This window comes from Hyaena hyaena, unplaced genomic scaffold (genome assembly GCF_003009895.1).
Source record: "Hyaena hyaena isolate Hyena2069 unplaced genomic scaffold, ASM300989v1 scaffold_1589, whole genome shotgun sequence".
NCBI classification, from domain to species: domain Eukaryota; kingdom Metazoa; phylum Chordata; class Mammalia; order Carnivora; family Hyaenidae; genus Hyaena; species Hyaena hyaena.
The window spans coordinates 175,968-191,287 of record NW_024082208.1 but is presented as its reverse complement, the minus strand read 5'-3'; the positions used below and the strand labels follow the sequence as shown (position 1 = coordinate 191,287).

At 40.9% G+C, this 15,320-nt stretch overlaps 1 protein-coding gene across 1 annotated transcript in view; it reads right to left on the bottom strand.

Annotated features, from left to right (window-relative positions):
- Positions 1-15,320, bottom strand: part of LOC120226050 (zinc finger protein 208-like) — a 141,696-nt gene that overhangs the window by 87,334 nt on the left and 39,042 nt on the right.

The window sequence follows — 15,320 nt, the reverse complement described above, 5'->3', positions numbered from 1 at the left end:
ACGTGTCTATTTTTGTGCCAATACCATACTGTCTGGATGATGACAGCTTTGTAGTAGAGGCTAAAGTCCGGGATGGTGATGCCTCTCGTTTTGGTTTTCTTCTTCAATATTACCTTGGCTATTCGGGGTCTTTGTGGTTCCATACAAATTTTAGGAGAGTTTGTTCTAGTTATGAGGAGAATGTTGGAGCAAACTCAATTGGGATTTTAGAGATGTGTAGATTGCATTGGGTAGTGATGACATTTTAACAATATTTATTCTTCCAATTCATGAACATGGATGTTTTTCCATTTCTTTGTGTCTTCTTCAATTTCCTTCATAAGTTTTCTATAGCTTTCATCATACAGATCTCTTATATATTTGGTTAGGTTTATTCCTAGGTATTTTATTTTTTTTGTGTGTAATTGTGAGTTGGATCAGTTTCTTGATTACTCTTTCTGTTACTTCATTGTTGGTGTATAAAATTGCAACCGATTTCTCTACGTTGATTTTGTATCATGCCACATTGCTGAATTCATAGATCAGTTCTAGTAGGCTGCTGGTGGTGTCTGTCCGGTTTTCTATGTAGAGTATCATCTTGTCTCCGAAAATTGAAAGTTTGATTTCTTCTTTACCAATATTGATGCCTTTTATTTCCTTTTGTTGTCTGATGGCTGATGCTAGGACTTCCAGCACTATGTTAAGAACAGTGATGAGAGTGGACACCCTTGTCATGTTCCTGATCTCAGGGCGAAAGCTCTCACTTTTTCCCCGTTGAGGATGATGTTAGCAGAGGGCTTCTCAAGGATGGCTTTTATGATGTTTAAGTAGGTTCCTTCTATCCCGACTTTCTCGAGGTTCTTTATTAAGAAAGGATGTTGTATTTTGTCAAATGCTTTTCCTGTATCTAACGACAGCATCATATGGTTTTTATCTTTACTTTTGTTTATGTGATGTATCACATTCATTGATTTGCAAATATTGAACCAGCCCTGTAACCCAGGAATGAATTCCACTTGATTTTGGTGGATAATTCTTTTTATGTGCTATTGGATTTGATTCATAAGTATCTTTGAGGATTTTTGTATCAGTATTCATCAAGGATATTGGCCTGTAGTTCTCTTTTATTGCTGGGTCTCTGTCTGGCTTGGGAATCAAAGTCATGCTGGTTTCATAAAATGAGTCCGGAAGTTTTCCTTCGATTTCTGGATTTTGGAATAGCTTGAGAAGAATGGATATTAGTTCTGTTTTAAATGTCTGGTAGAATTCCCCAGGGAAGCCATCTAGCCCAGGGCTCTTATTTGTTATGAGATTTTTGATAACTGATTTGATTTCATCACAAGGTATGGGTCTGTTCAGATTTGTTATCTCTTCCCATGTGAATTTTGGTAGTGAGTGTGTGTTTAGGAATTTGTCCATTTCTTCTAGGTTGTCCAGTTTGTTGGCATATAATTTTTCATAGTATTCCCTGATAATTGCTTGTATTTCTGAGGAGTTGGTTGTAATCAGTCCATTTCATTAATGATTTTGTCTATTTGAGTGCTCTCTCTTTTCTTTTAGAGCAGCCTGGCTAGAGGTTTGTCAATTTTGTTTATTTTTTCAAAAAACCAACTCTTGGTTTCATTGATCTGTTCAACTGTTTCTTTGGTTTCTATATTGTTTATTTCTGCCCTGATATTTATTATTTCTCTTCTCCTACTGGGCTTGGGGTACTCTTGTTGCTCTTCCTCTAGTTCCTTTACGTGTGCTGTAAGATTTTCACTTCCTATTTTTCTAATTTCTTGAAATAGGCCTGGAGTGCCTTTCCTATTAAGACTGACTTTGCCGCATCCCATAGAATTTGGATTGTTGTATTTTTGTTTTCATTTGTTTCCATATATTTTTAAATTTCTTCTCTAATTGCCTGATTTGCCCATTCATTCTTTAGTAATGTGTTCTTTAACCTCCATGTTTTTGAAGGTTTTCCGGACTTCTTCCTGTCATTGATTTCCAAGTTTCATAGCATTGTGATCTGAAAGTGTGCATGGTATGATCTCAATTCTGTTATATATATGGAGGGCTGCTTTATTTCCCATTATGTGATCTATCTTGGAGAATGTGCCATGCGCACTTGAGGAGAGCATGAATTCCATGGCCTCAGGATGTAGAGCTCTAAATATATCTGTCAAATCCGTCTCGTTCAATGTGTCATTCAATTCCATTGTTTCTTTAGTGATTTTCTGTCTAGCTGGTGTATCCATTGCTGTAAGTGGAGTATTAAAGTCCCCTATCAGCACATTCTTATCTATAAGATTGTTTCTGTTTGTGATTGCTTTATATATTTAGGTGTGCCCATATTTCTTGTGTAGACATTTATAATTCTCAATTCTTCCATATGGATAGACCCTGTAATTATTATATAAAGCCCTTCTTCATCTCTTGCTACTGTCTTTAATTTAAAGTCCTGTTTGCCTGATATAAATATAGCTACTCTAGCTTTCTTTTGCTTTCCAGTAGCATGATATCTAGTTTTGCATCCCCTTACTTTTAATCTGAAGGTGTCCTCCAGTCTAAAATGAGTTTCTTGTAGATAGCAAATAGATGGATTTTGTTTTTTTTAAATTTTTTTTTAAATGTTTTATTTATTTCTAGGAGAGAGAGAGAGACAGCGTGAGCAGGGGAGGGTCAGAGAGAGAGAGGGAGTCACAGACTGAAACAGGCCCCAGGCTCTGAGCTGGCAGTCAGCACAGAGCCCGACGTGGGGCTCGAACCCACGAACCGCGAGATCATGACCTTAGCGAAAGTCGGACTCTTAACCTACTATGCCACCCTGGTGCCCCTTATTTTGTTTTTTTTAATCCATTCTGCTACCCTATGACTTTTGATTAGAACATTCAGCCCATTTATATTCAGTGTTATTATTGAAATATATGGGTTTAGAGTCATTGTGTCGTTTGTGGGATTCATGCTTGTGGTGGTGTCTCTAGCATCTTGCGTTCCTTGTAGCATTTCCCTCAGAAAGTCACCCTAAGGATTTCTTGTAAGGCTGGTTTAGTGCTGACAAATTCTTTCAATTTTTGTTTATTTGGAAAGACTTTTATCTCTCCTTCTATTCTGAATGACAGCCTGGCTGGATAGAAAATTCTTGGCTGCATATTTTTTCTGTTCATCACATTGAAGATTTCCAGCCATTCCTATCTGGCCTGCCAAGTTTCAGTAGAAATCGGAATCAATGTTCTTAGGTCACGATCACAGGGACCTGTGATCCAGTACTCCTTGGGATTAGTGCTGAGCATGGAGCCTACTTACGATCCTCTCTCTCTCTCTCTCTCTTTCTGCCCAACCCCACTTGTACTCTGTCTCTCCCAAGGAGATAAACATCTAAAAAATATGTATATATAATGAGATATAGGTAACTATCCTCACTCCATGGTTTACTCTATGGATCATCTGCTTAGGTGTGAGTCAGAGGTTAAGCTCAAATTGAGCCAATCCAAGCTCTTACTCAGGGTAGTCATTAGCTTTTGTTGGATCCTTTCTGTTTCCACCACAGGACACTCTGTCCATGGGGTGTTTTGTCTGAAGTAAAAGATAAGGTAGAAAGAAAACGTTAAGTAAAATGTGGAACTAAGGTCTGTGGGTAGAAGCAGGTAACAGTGAAGGTCAGGTCTTAAAGTCTAGCTGGTGACATTAACACCTTCTTTCATCTTAGGTACCATTACTAACACTGCCTGCATCCACCTGTTAACTGGTATTTGTTGCAGGGACTGCTGACCTTCAGGGATGTGGCCATAGAATTCTCTCAGGAGGAGTGGGGATGCCTGAAGCACAGTCAGTGGGAACTGTACAGGGACATGATGTTAGAGAACTATGGACACCTCCTCTTCTTGGGTGAGGACAACTCCTTCTAGATTTCCCAAACCACACTTAGGGTTTTGTTCCTTCCTTTGAAGACTGTCTCTTGCAAAATTTCTCTTTTAAGACTGAAATTCAGATCCCTGCAGTGAGGGGAAACAAGTAGGCATTTGTAGATGTAGAGACATATCTTGATGTTTCCTTTTCAGCTTTAGATTCCCCTTCTTTAGGGTAACATCATCATTTCTGTAGATTAATGGCAATTCTAAACATTGAGTGGCATTGGTATTTCCAACACCTTAAACTGCAATCGCAACTCATTATTGTAGGAGTAATACTCGGAGGTGGAGGTTCAGATCTGAACGTTGAAAACCCTCCTGTGTGTTCCAAAGGGTCCGTTAGGCAACAGCATTTGGGAAATCATTTTCTAGAATTCTACAATGTCCTTTCTTTTCTACTGAGTCCAGTATTTAATTGAAAGGTAGACTCTCCAGCAATACTCCTATTCCTTTTTTCTGTAAACAGGTCTGTGTCAAAACCAGACCTGGTCATCTTTCTGGAATAAAAGAAGGAGCCTTAGGATGTGAAGAGAAAGGAGACAGTAGCCTCTTACCCAGGTAGGTGGGAATGAATGAAGCAGATGACAGAGGTGAAGTCTCAATATGAAGGAGGAAAACAGTCCTTAAAATGTGGTTTGAGCAACTCTCCTTGAATGGAAATTAGTTTGAGCAGCCTAGTTTTAGGTCTCTGCCCCTCAGAGAGGGACATCTGCTTTCCAATACATCACCCTCTTACATTCTCCATCAATCCCCCTTCAGTTCCATTCATGGTCCTTCACATCCACAGTGAGGGCCTCCATAATATGATTAGTTCTGCATTGCTTTCAGCGTCTTGGGGAAAGGGCTGTATTTCTGAGGACTCTATGCTAATCCATTTCTGAGTTCTGTTCTGCCTCATGTAAGAAGTGTGTCAGGGTGTGTGATGGGCATATTGGAGTTTGTGCAGAAATCCCCGGAACACTAGAGGCAGATAGCACATGTTATGTGGTTTCTGCTTTCCAATATTATGGAGGTTTTGAATGTAATCATTCAAAATTGAGATCCAGTCATTTTATCAAATAACAAAATACCTCCTTAAAAGGAGAAAGACTAATCCTTTATTTCACTTCAAAAGTTCATTTCTAGGGCTAATGAGTTTATCAGTAAGTTAAGTGTCTGACTTTGGCTAAAGTCATGATCTCACAGTACATAAGTGTGAGTCCCGTGTAGGGCCCTGTGCTGACAGCTAAGAGGAAGCTTCGGATTCTATCTCCCTCTCTCCCTGCCCCTCCCTTACTTGCTTATTTTAATAGATCCCTCCTAGTATACAGATTTTAAGGGTATAATTCATTCTTTAGAATTAAGCCAACAGAAATCTTTCAATTCTTTCTTTCCTTATTATCTTCTTTCTTTCTTTCTTTCTTTCTTTCTTTCTTTCTTTCTTTCTTTCTTTCTTTCTTTCTTTCTTTCTTTCTTTCTTTCTTTCTTTCCAAAGCTGACTTGACTGAGCCACCTGGTGCCCCAATTTTTGATTTTTTAATTTTTGTTGAGAACATCGAAGATACACTCTCTTAACAAATTTCAAGTATAATATACAATTATGTGTAAGTTACCACGCTGTACTTTAGATCTCCAGAGGTTCATGGATACCTGAAATTTTGTACAATTTGACCAACATCTCCCATTGTGCCCTCAGCCACCTCCTGGCCATCACAAATACACTCTGCTTTAGGAGTTCAACATTTATTAGATTCCAGATTTAATTGAGTTCATGCAATATTGGCCATTTTCTGTGGCTTATACTACTTATCATAATACCCCCCTCATTATTCTAAATGGAAGGATATCCTATTTTTTTAAGACAGAAGCATTATATATATAAAATATATATATTATATATCATTTATGATGCATTATATCTTCTATGATCTAACATAATTTATAACACACATTTTCCATGCTTACTCATAGAAAGCAGGGAAACTAGAGGGAGATGGCATGTCCTATTTTCCAGCATGACTATATTTGAAGAAAGCAAACCTGGAAACAACAATGTGGAAGAATTAAAATCATCATGTATTACCAATTAGATTGTACATAGTACAGGAAACTGGCATTGGTTTGTACACTCAAACATTTCTCTATCCTACTAAAAAATGTAAACACGATAAAAACTCTCTGAATATAAAATCTACCTTCCGTTAAGTACTTTTCATTCCTCAATATTTCACTTCTATAATATTATATTTTTTTAAATGTTTTTTATTTATTTCTGGGAGAGAGAGAGAGAGAGTAGGATAGGGTCAGAGAGAGAGGGGGAGATACAGAATCTGAGGCAGGCTCCAGGCTCTGAGCTAGCTGTCAGCACAGGGCCCGAGGTGGGGCTTGACCCAGGAACTGTGAGATCATGACCTGAGCTGAAGTTGGACACTCAACCGACTGAGCCCCCAAGGCGCCCCAATATGAAAAATTTTTAATACAAACATTTATTTACTCAATAGGGAGAAGGAAGTGGAGGCACATAGGTGGGGCCTCATATCACATTTTCCTGGTTATTATAGGACACCTACTGCCCAACTGTCAGGTGATTATGAGGATTAAATCACATCATGCCTGTGAGTTTCCCACAACTTTCTTGTGAACACAAAGTTAGTGCTTAATAAGCACGGCAATAACCCACGTATACATGTTGTTATCCAAATAGAGACCTACTCAGACATTAGAGCTTTCAGAGCCTTCTGTCTATAAACTGTGAAGTGCGGTGGGAGCATGTGATCCTGCAGGATGGTGACAGTGGTCTTTGCTGGGAACCAACAATAGACTCACCACAGAGGAAAGGAGGTGGCAAACTCCTCCTGGGAACTCAGCAGGAGTTTGTGTTGAGTCAGATGGTGGCTGTGGGGGGCTCAGGTGTGCTGTGCTGCATCTCTCGTGGAGTGCCACTAAACAAAGGTGCAGGGGAGCAGCATCAGCACTAACAAGGAACCGGTTGAAGATGCCAAGTCACAGACCCAATTCCAAACCTGCAGAATCACCATCTCTTCTCTGGGACCTGGACCACATGATTTATATGCAAATTAAAATTGAAAGCACAGAACTGCTTATCAGCCTGGGTTTACAAGAAACATCCCATGGTGAGTTTTAAGAACCAGCATCACCTGGGCCCTCTGCCGGTGTCTGTCTATTGGTCAGAGTGAGAGCATTGGTGCTGCTTTAACCATGAGCTCCAGGTGAGGATTGGCAGACATATTTGGGAGGCTGCATCCGGCTTTCAGTTGAAGACACAGACACTCAGTTCAGTGTGGACTTGGAAGGGGCAGGTGAGTGCCGCCCCCGTTCTCTGGGCTGTGGTGGGGTGTGTGGGTGTCTGTGGGGAGGTGGGGTGTCTGTGGGGAGGTGGGATATCTGAAACCCGGGATGAGAAACTCACAGGTAAGTGTCCATTCAAAAGCTCTTTTTCTGAATCTTTCCTGTGATGAAGTCACAAAGAGGGCATTTTCTGCATTTCAGGATTCTTCTGCCTCGGAGGTGATGAGAGCAGGTGAAGAGGCTGTGCTGAGGCCTTGAAAGGCCGACAGGTATGACTTCTCCCCGTCCTATCTCCCCATGAGCACTCGAGAGCAGGGAGAGGAAGAAATGGCTGCTTCTCAGGTAATCTTGTCCTGACTTAGCTCAGGGAATGTGTCTTCGTTTCTTACTGAAATGCTATGATTTTAGAACTTGCAAATCTTTACTTTTTTACCTCTGGTGCACGTGTCTGGTAGATTTGTTTTGTATCCCTTTCATGACAGTCAAATTCAGCTCTTTAGGACATTCCTGGGTTACATCTCTGGGCCTTCTGTCCATTCTCTCCGACCGACTTTCGCACACAGCATGAAGACTCCAACCATGAATTCATGACCTGCAACTATTAAAAATATTCCCTCTGGCATAGACGAGTGTGGTGCTGTGTTGGTACCCAAGATTCTCACTGGAGATGGTCTGGTTTCGGGATCCCAGGGAAGGGGTAGAATATATAATATTTAGATCCTGTCTGGGTGTGGCCTGAGTCTAAAGAAACTAGTTAATAAACATGAACAAACAAACCAAATGACTGTTGGGCCCAAAATATGTGAGTGTTCTGAGAAAGAGAGCCTTGGTCTCTAGATTTCTTCAAAAAGAGACTATTTAAAATATGTTAAAGGTTATAGGATGTGAGGTGAATCTGTGCTTGAATTTGCATAAATCTGCTGTATTTTCATGTTTGGAATTATGATTTGTGTTTTGTGTTTTGCAAACTACATCACAGCAGCAATGAGTCCTTCTATGCAGCAGGCCACCGGTAACAATTTGTCTTCTTGCAGTTAATGTTAACTTTCTTCACTTGATTCAGGGTCTCTCTCCCAGATTCACCCAGAAAATGAAAGCTCTCTCCTTTGTTTACTAGAGATCTTGGTTTTTGCAAATACCAGTTTATGTTCTTGATCTCTTAAGATTCCATTTTCAGGGTACCTGTGTGTCTCAGTCAGTTAAGCGTCTGACTTTGGCTCAGGTCATGATCTTGTGTTTCGTGGGTTTGAGACCTGCGTCGAGCTCTATGATAACTGGTAGCTCAGAGCCTGGAGCTTGTTTCAGATTCTGTATCTCCCTCTCTCTCTGACTGTCCCTTCCTCACACTGCCTCTCTCTCTCTCTCTCTCTGTCTCTCTCAAGAGTAAACAAAACATTAAATATTTTTAATTCGATTTTCTTCTGTACAATGTCAGAGATATTATATTATTTATCAGTCTTATTTTCAGCAAAAGGGAACCAGTATCATATAGTTATGGTATGTTCAAGTGTCTTAAAATTCTATAGTTTTTCTTTTTATATTTTATATTTTATTTTTTTTTAAATGAACTAATTAGGCATTTGTTGGTGTAAAGAAGGAAGTATTCATGATGTTTTATCTTTAATTTAACCTTCCTTTTTTTCTGAGGGTATCTGTGACCTTCACTATAGATTAGTTCTATTTCTAGGGCCTAAATGGCCTAGAATATTGTTGTAATGTCTCAAAATCCGATATCTAGTCTTTATTGTTGATTCAGTAGTACTTCAAATTAGAGTGAAGGAGGGGCGCCTGGGTGGCTCAGTCACTTAAGAGTCCGACATCGGCTCAGGTCATGATCTCCTGGGTCGTGAGCTTGAGCCCCATGTCGGGTTCTGGGCTGACAACTCGGAGCCTGTAGTCTCCTTCAGATATTGTGTCTCCCTCTCTGTCTGACTCTCCCCTCCTCACGCTCTCTGTCAGAAATTAAGAAAACATTTTTTAAAAAATTTAAAACAAAGTGAAGGAGTAGAACATTGAAAAGCCTTCTTAACTGTCCTAAGATGCCACTAAGAAAGAGCGTTTGGAGAAATCATGTTCTTTATCCTTCTGTGATGTGCTGTTTCTCTGGTGAGCACAGAGCTCGATTTGAAACTGTAGTTTCTCCAGCAAGTCATGTTTCCTTTACTTTTATTATTACTATTTTTTAATGTTTTATTTATTTCTAGGAGAGAGACAGCGTGAGCAGGGGAGGGTCAGAGAGAGAGGAAGTGACAGACTCTGAAACAGGCTCCAGGCTCTGACCTGGCAGTCAGCGCAGAGCCTGACGCGGGGCTCAAACCCACAAACGCGAGATCATGACCCAAGCGAAAGTCGGACGCTTAACCGACTCAGCCACCCAGGCGCCCCTCCTTTACTTTTAAATAGGCTTTGCTGTCTCTAGCCTCGACCTGGGCAAGATTTTGGAAAAGGAAATTGCCCTGGTGCATGAAAAGAAAGGAGATTGTAACCACACACCCAGGTAAGTGGGAATGAATGAAGCAGATGACAGAGGTAAGGGTCAAAAGTGTAAAGAAGGACTTGATGTTCAAATGTGGCTTTGAAAGCTCTGCTTCAATGGACTTATTGTGAAGCCTACGTTTATTTATTCAGTATTCACACAGGGACATGAGCTGTCTCTCTCTTCTCCTGCTCCTACATCCTCTAAAGAGCTTCCCTCTGTGCCAGTGTCTTCCGTGGCATTCACAGTGAAACCCAAAAGCCTCCCCATGGCCAGTGAGGGTCTGTATGATCTGACTGCTGNAATCATGTTCTTTATCCTTCTGTGATGTGCTGTTTCTCTGGTGAGCACAGAGCTCGATTTGAAACTGTAGTTTCTCCAGCAAGTCATGTTTCCTTTTCTTTTAAATAGGCCTTGCTGTCTCTAGACTCAACCTGGGCAAGATCTTTGGAAAAGGAAATTGCCCTGGTGCATGAAAATAAAGGAGATTGTAACCACACACCCAGGTAAGTGGGAATGAATGAAGCAGATGACAGAGGTAAGGGTCAAAAGTGTAAAGAAGGACTTGATGTTCAAATGTGGCTTTGAAAGCTCTGCTTCAATGGACTTATTGTGAAGCCTACGTTTATTTATTCAGTATTCACACAGGGACATGAGCTGTCTCTCTCTTCTCCTGCTCCTACATCCTCTAAAGAGCTTCCCTCTGTGCCAGTGTCTTCCGTGGCATTCACAGTGAAACCCAAAAGCCTCCCCATGGCCAGTGAGGGTCTGTATGATCTGACTGCTGCTCCATTGCTTTGAGGGGTATGTGAAAATCTCTGACTTGGGAACTGGGTACTGCACTTTCATGTTTTTCAGGTGGGTTTTGGATTCTAGGTGATCCTTCCTGGGATGAGAAATCGTTTTTCTTCTTTTGCATCATCACTAATCTTAAAAACAATGATGGCTCAAATCTTAAAAACATCATCGTTGGCAATGATGGCACAAATATAGAGAAAACACTAAGAAATAGAAAACAAGGGTGGATTAGATATGTAATAGGCCAGTCATTTTCCTTATGTATTTGGTTAACTTTATTTAAGAAAATTAATGTTTATTCATTTTTTGAGAGAGACAGACAGACAAGGAGTGTGTGAGGGGCAGAGAGAGAAAGGGTGACACAGAATCTGAAGGAGGCTCTAGGCTCTGAGCTGTCAGCAGATTGCCCAGTGCAGGGCTGCAATCCACCGACTGTGAAATCTAGACCTGAGCAAAAGTCAGCTACTTAAGCTACTGAGCCACCCAAGTGCCCTGTATTTGGTTAATTTTTTTAATTAATTTTTGAGAGTTTATTTATTTTTGAGACTGAGAGAAACAGAGCATGAAAGGGGAAGCAGCAGAGAAAGAGGGAGACACAGAATCTGACACAGGCGCCAAGCTCTTAGCTGTCTGCACGGAACCCGCTGCAGGGCTTGAACCCACAGACCACAAGATCATGACCCGAGCTGAAGGTGGATGCGCAATCAACTGAGCCACCCAGGTGCCCCTATATTTGGCTAATTTTGAATGTGGATTCTCCATGGACATCCCAGGAATAGAAGATGGGATTCTTTGGGTTACCTTGGAAGCACTGTTTTAAACAGAAAGGTGAAATGGATTCATTAAGTTGTACATCCTCTGCTCTCCTAGATCTGAGTCTGACCTCAAGACCGTGTCAACATCAACTTGGGCCACTCAGTAGGTAGAGCTGCCAGGAAACCTGTTCTCTGAGGTGTTCCAAGAAGGGAGGACCAGGGACTGCTGTGGAGGCATGGAGGGCAATTTCATGGCCTACCAGGTCATTTTTGACAGAATCTGAAGGGAAAATTCGGTTAGGCTTTGCAGGCTCTATTTAGGCAGAGGGTTTCTTCCCAATGCAAATTCAGGGGCATCTGACCTCTGTGCCCACAACGTTGGCCCCAAATTATGGATCAGGAATCCGAGTGGAAGTGGTGTCTTAGAAGGGCCGCTGGAGGTGGGAATGATGCACCTGGTTGAGCCAAGCTTCACGGCTGGTGCTGTGGAGCCCTGGGCAGGTGAAAGAAGCGCGTGCCTGCAGGTTTTGGTCCTGAGGGGGCGTCTGTGCTACCAGTCCCCTGTGTGCATGTGCAGCACTCGGTGGAAACCTCTATCTGCGCAGGTGATGAGGGGAGCCATTACCCAGAGTAAAGTCTGGGCAAGTGAGGGTACAGTTTCACTGGTGTCTTCGGCACCCGTGCAAAAGTGAGTGGTGAGGGGCAGCGAAAGACGTCACACTGACTCTTCTGCCCACATTGCAAGTGGGCAAGAACGTCGAATAGGCCTTGTGAGGATAGTGGTCAAAATGGAAGGTGATACTGTGTGGTAGTAAATGATGAGCTGATGTACATTCGCATTTTCAAGGGTTAATTTGACTGTTTAATTGATCTATTGAGATGGTTAGGCATGTTCCACGTGTAGGAGGCAGTGGTAAGGTTTTGACTGAGAGGAGGTGGAAGCAAAGGAAGAAGAGTGTTGGATTGGATACACATTAAGCATTTCCCGTATGTTTGGAAGGCCTAGTTGACCGTGATTGTTCTTAAGGTCATTTTCTTCTGCTCCAGTGCAGTTACTGCTAATTCAGTCTCAGTTTCCTTACAGAGCCTTCCTTACTAGAGCCACTTCAGGATGTGACACCCCTATTGAACTGTTTGATCCTATCAAACCTAGTTGGTAGGATATTATGTTGTGTTTGTTTTAAATGTTTGCAAGGGAAATCTAAACATAGTTCCAACCACAGTAAAAAATGCACAGTCATGATGATGCAAGTCTCCTCTCCCAGAACCACCCAGTTAAGTCACATGCGTACATACCAAAGATCACATTTTATGATGTCTGTGACAGAAGGAGACAGGTATGTTCAACTCGGGAAGCATACAACAAGTAACTGTATGAACATAGATGTCTTAACAATTACTGTGGTGTATGATGTGTTTGTGTGTGTGTGAGATCCATGTCTACTGGTGTGAAAATATCACCTTCAAGTAGCATTGATTAAGAAAAGCAATTTGATTGAGAATAAGTTGGTGACAATATTTACATTGAACCAACCACAAGATATTTAGTACTTATGTGTTAAAAAATTTCGAATGCTATTAAACATACACTCTGAATTTGTATAAGAGGGAGGATCCACCTCTACTTGACAAATGGTGTTATCTGAAGATCTAACTATTGTTGGTTGGCAGAAATCAATGGGTTTTACTTTATTTAAATATTATAAGCATAGAGTTTACAATTTTTATATTATAATTAATGATATACCTAATGAAGTTACTTTCTATCACTACCATAACCAATCATGTATTTAGGAGCTAATAAAAACACAATTGCTTGTTAGTAAATGAATTTCAGTGGCCTTGGCCTTACTTTCTGTAAAGGATTTCTGTATATATTTGACAAAATTCATTTCAAAAATAATTGACTTCTATGTACTAAATTTTGACCACATCAGCACACAATCCCATGCACAAAAGATTATTATGTAGCTCAGGGAGTAAGAAGCAATAAACAGAATTAATTTTCATGTCCATGCAGACACCACATGAATATACAAATCCATAGCTTTATTTTTTTAAATGTTTTACTTCTTTCTGAGAGAGGCAGGCAGCATGAGCAGGGGAGGGTCAGAGATTAAGCAGGCTCCAGGCTCTGAGCTAGCTGTTAGCACAGAGCCCGACGCAGGGCCCTACCCACGAACCGTGAGATCATGACCTGAGCTGAAGTCAGACGGTTAACCAACTGAGCCACCCAGGCACCCCAACAAATCTACAGCTTTAATGTAACACAAACAAATCATAAGGACAGTACTGGTTACCTTTCTCCAACATGAAATGATTAATGTGTCCTATTTAGTGAATATGTATATAATGTATTGCCAGAATCCTGCTTCAGCCAGTCCAGGGATCACTGAAGGATGGACAGTGTCAGCAAGAGAGTGATGAGAGAGAGGGTCTAGAGATTGTTTCTAGTCACCAGGCAGGCATCTCTGCTCAGTCTGGGTTCTCAACTTCATATGTGAAGGTACAGGGAACAAGAAAAGTGGCATTTGCCTTAGTAGATGATGTTTACAATGTTTCCAGCATAGCCTTGACAAAAACCTTTTACCAAGAAACAAACAGAATTGTATACATAAAAGTCAATCTTTTATGAGTAAGGGTCATTAATCTATTTATAACTCAAGGGAACTATCAAGAAAAACAGGATCTGCCAGACACAATGTCTGCTCTCACCTCAAAAGAAGGTATCTTTAGCATTAGCCACAGTGCCCATAGTTCCCACGTCATCCAGGCCCAGGAATAGGGTGTTAGTCTCTTTGGGAATATTATTTTATTATTGAACTAAGGGCAGGATCTGACCTTTCAAAATTATCAATTACTTAGTTCTAATCATGATTCACAGGCCACTGAACTTTAATGTCTCTCCATATCAAAGTCCTTAACCAGATGAAATCATACCAGGGCCAGAATAAGGGAACAAGCCATTCCTGATCTCAATTAACAAAGCACTCCAGGGTACAGTGCTCCAGCACAAACGATAAGAAAAGGGGCAGCTAGTGGTTGCCACCCAATGGGGGGGCACCTTGCAAGCCTGCCTTAACCTCACAAGTATTCTCAGCTAGTGACTTCAGTATGGCTCCCAACAATGTATAAATCCTTAAGTCACATGTACTGTGTCTAAAAAGTGTAAGCCAGGTAGACTATAAGGTTTTCCCATCTAAAGATGTACATTTCAAGAAAGAACCCAAAGGGAAGTAAACCCACTATCAAAAGTATTGCGAAGGTGATCCAAAGGTGGATCACTTGCAATAGCATACAAAGAAAAAGTCCCCAGAAATTAATATTAGAAATTTTAGAGTGGTGTTATGGTAATGTGCCTGAAAAGACAAATAACTTATTTGGGGTCTGAAAATATCAGAGAACAATGTAAATTAAATGACCTGTGAAAGGGGGGGGAAATGCAATGTATTACATCAAGAAGTTAGCAAATCAAATACTGTGAAAAAGATTTATTAGCCTCTACAAGTTGGATTTGATAAACTATTGGCTACTTGTTACAGTAGAGTACCAAGATTTTCATTGCAACAGTATTTTCCCACACTCATCAAAACCTCAAAGCAATAGGTCTTTCTCGACGTGGCATTCAGGGTTCTTTTTTTTTCTCCAACCCTCAAATCAAAGGAATGGTTTTTGAGTATCAACTAGCCAGTTAGGGGACTCCTAAGATACAGGTGTTCATCAACATTACACAAGCTACAATTCAGGTACCTGCACAAACACCACCAACATGAATGGAAAAATGTGTTGGTTTTAAGTGTTAAACACTGTAAGAGTGACATGAACACACTATTGGTGTCCTTCCCAAACAAAAATGGGGGGAACCTTATTGGCTTTCTGCCCAACACCACGTAACTAAAAACACTGCATGAGGTGACCCCTCTATTTTATAAGGACGTTCGCTGTGTCTTCTTACAGTCTTTGGCTTAAAGTCTATTTTGTCTGATGTAAGCATGGCTACCCCCACATTCTTCTGTTTTCCTTGGTGTGGAAGATCCTTTCCCATACCTGCACTTTCAGCCTGAGTGTGTTCCCACAGCTGAAGTGAGTCTCCTGAAGGCAGCACATACTGTTAGTTTGTGAACCTCTGTC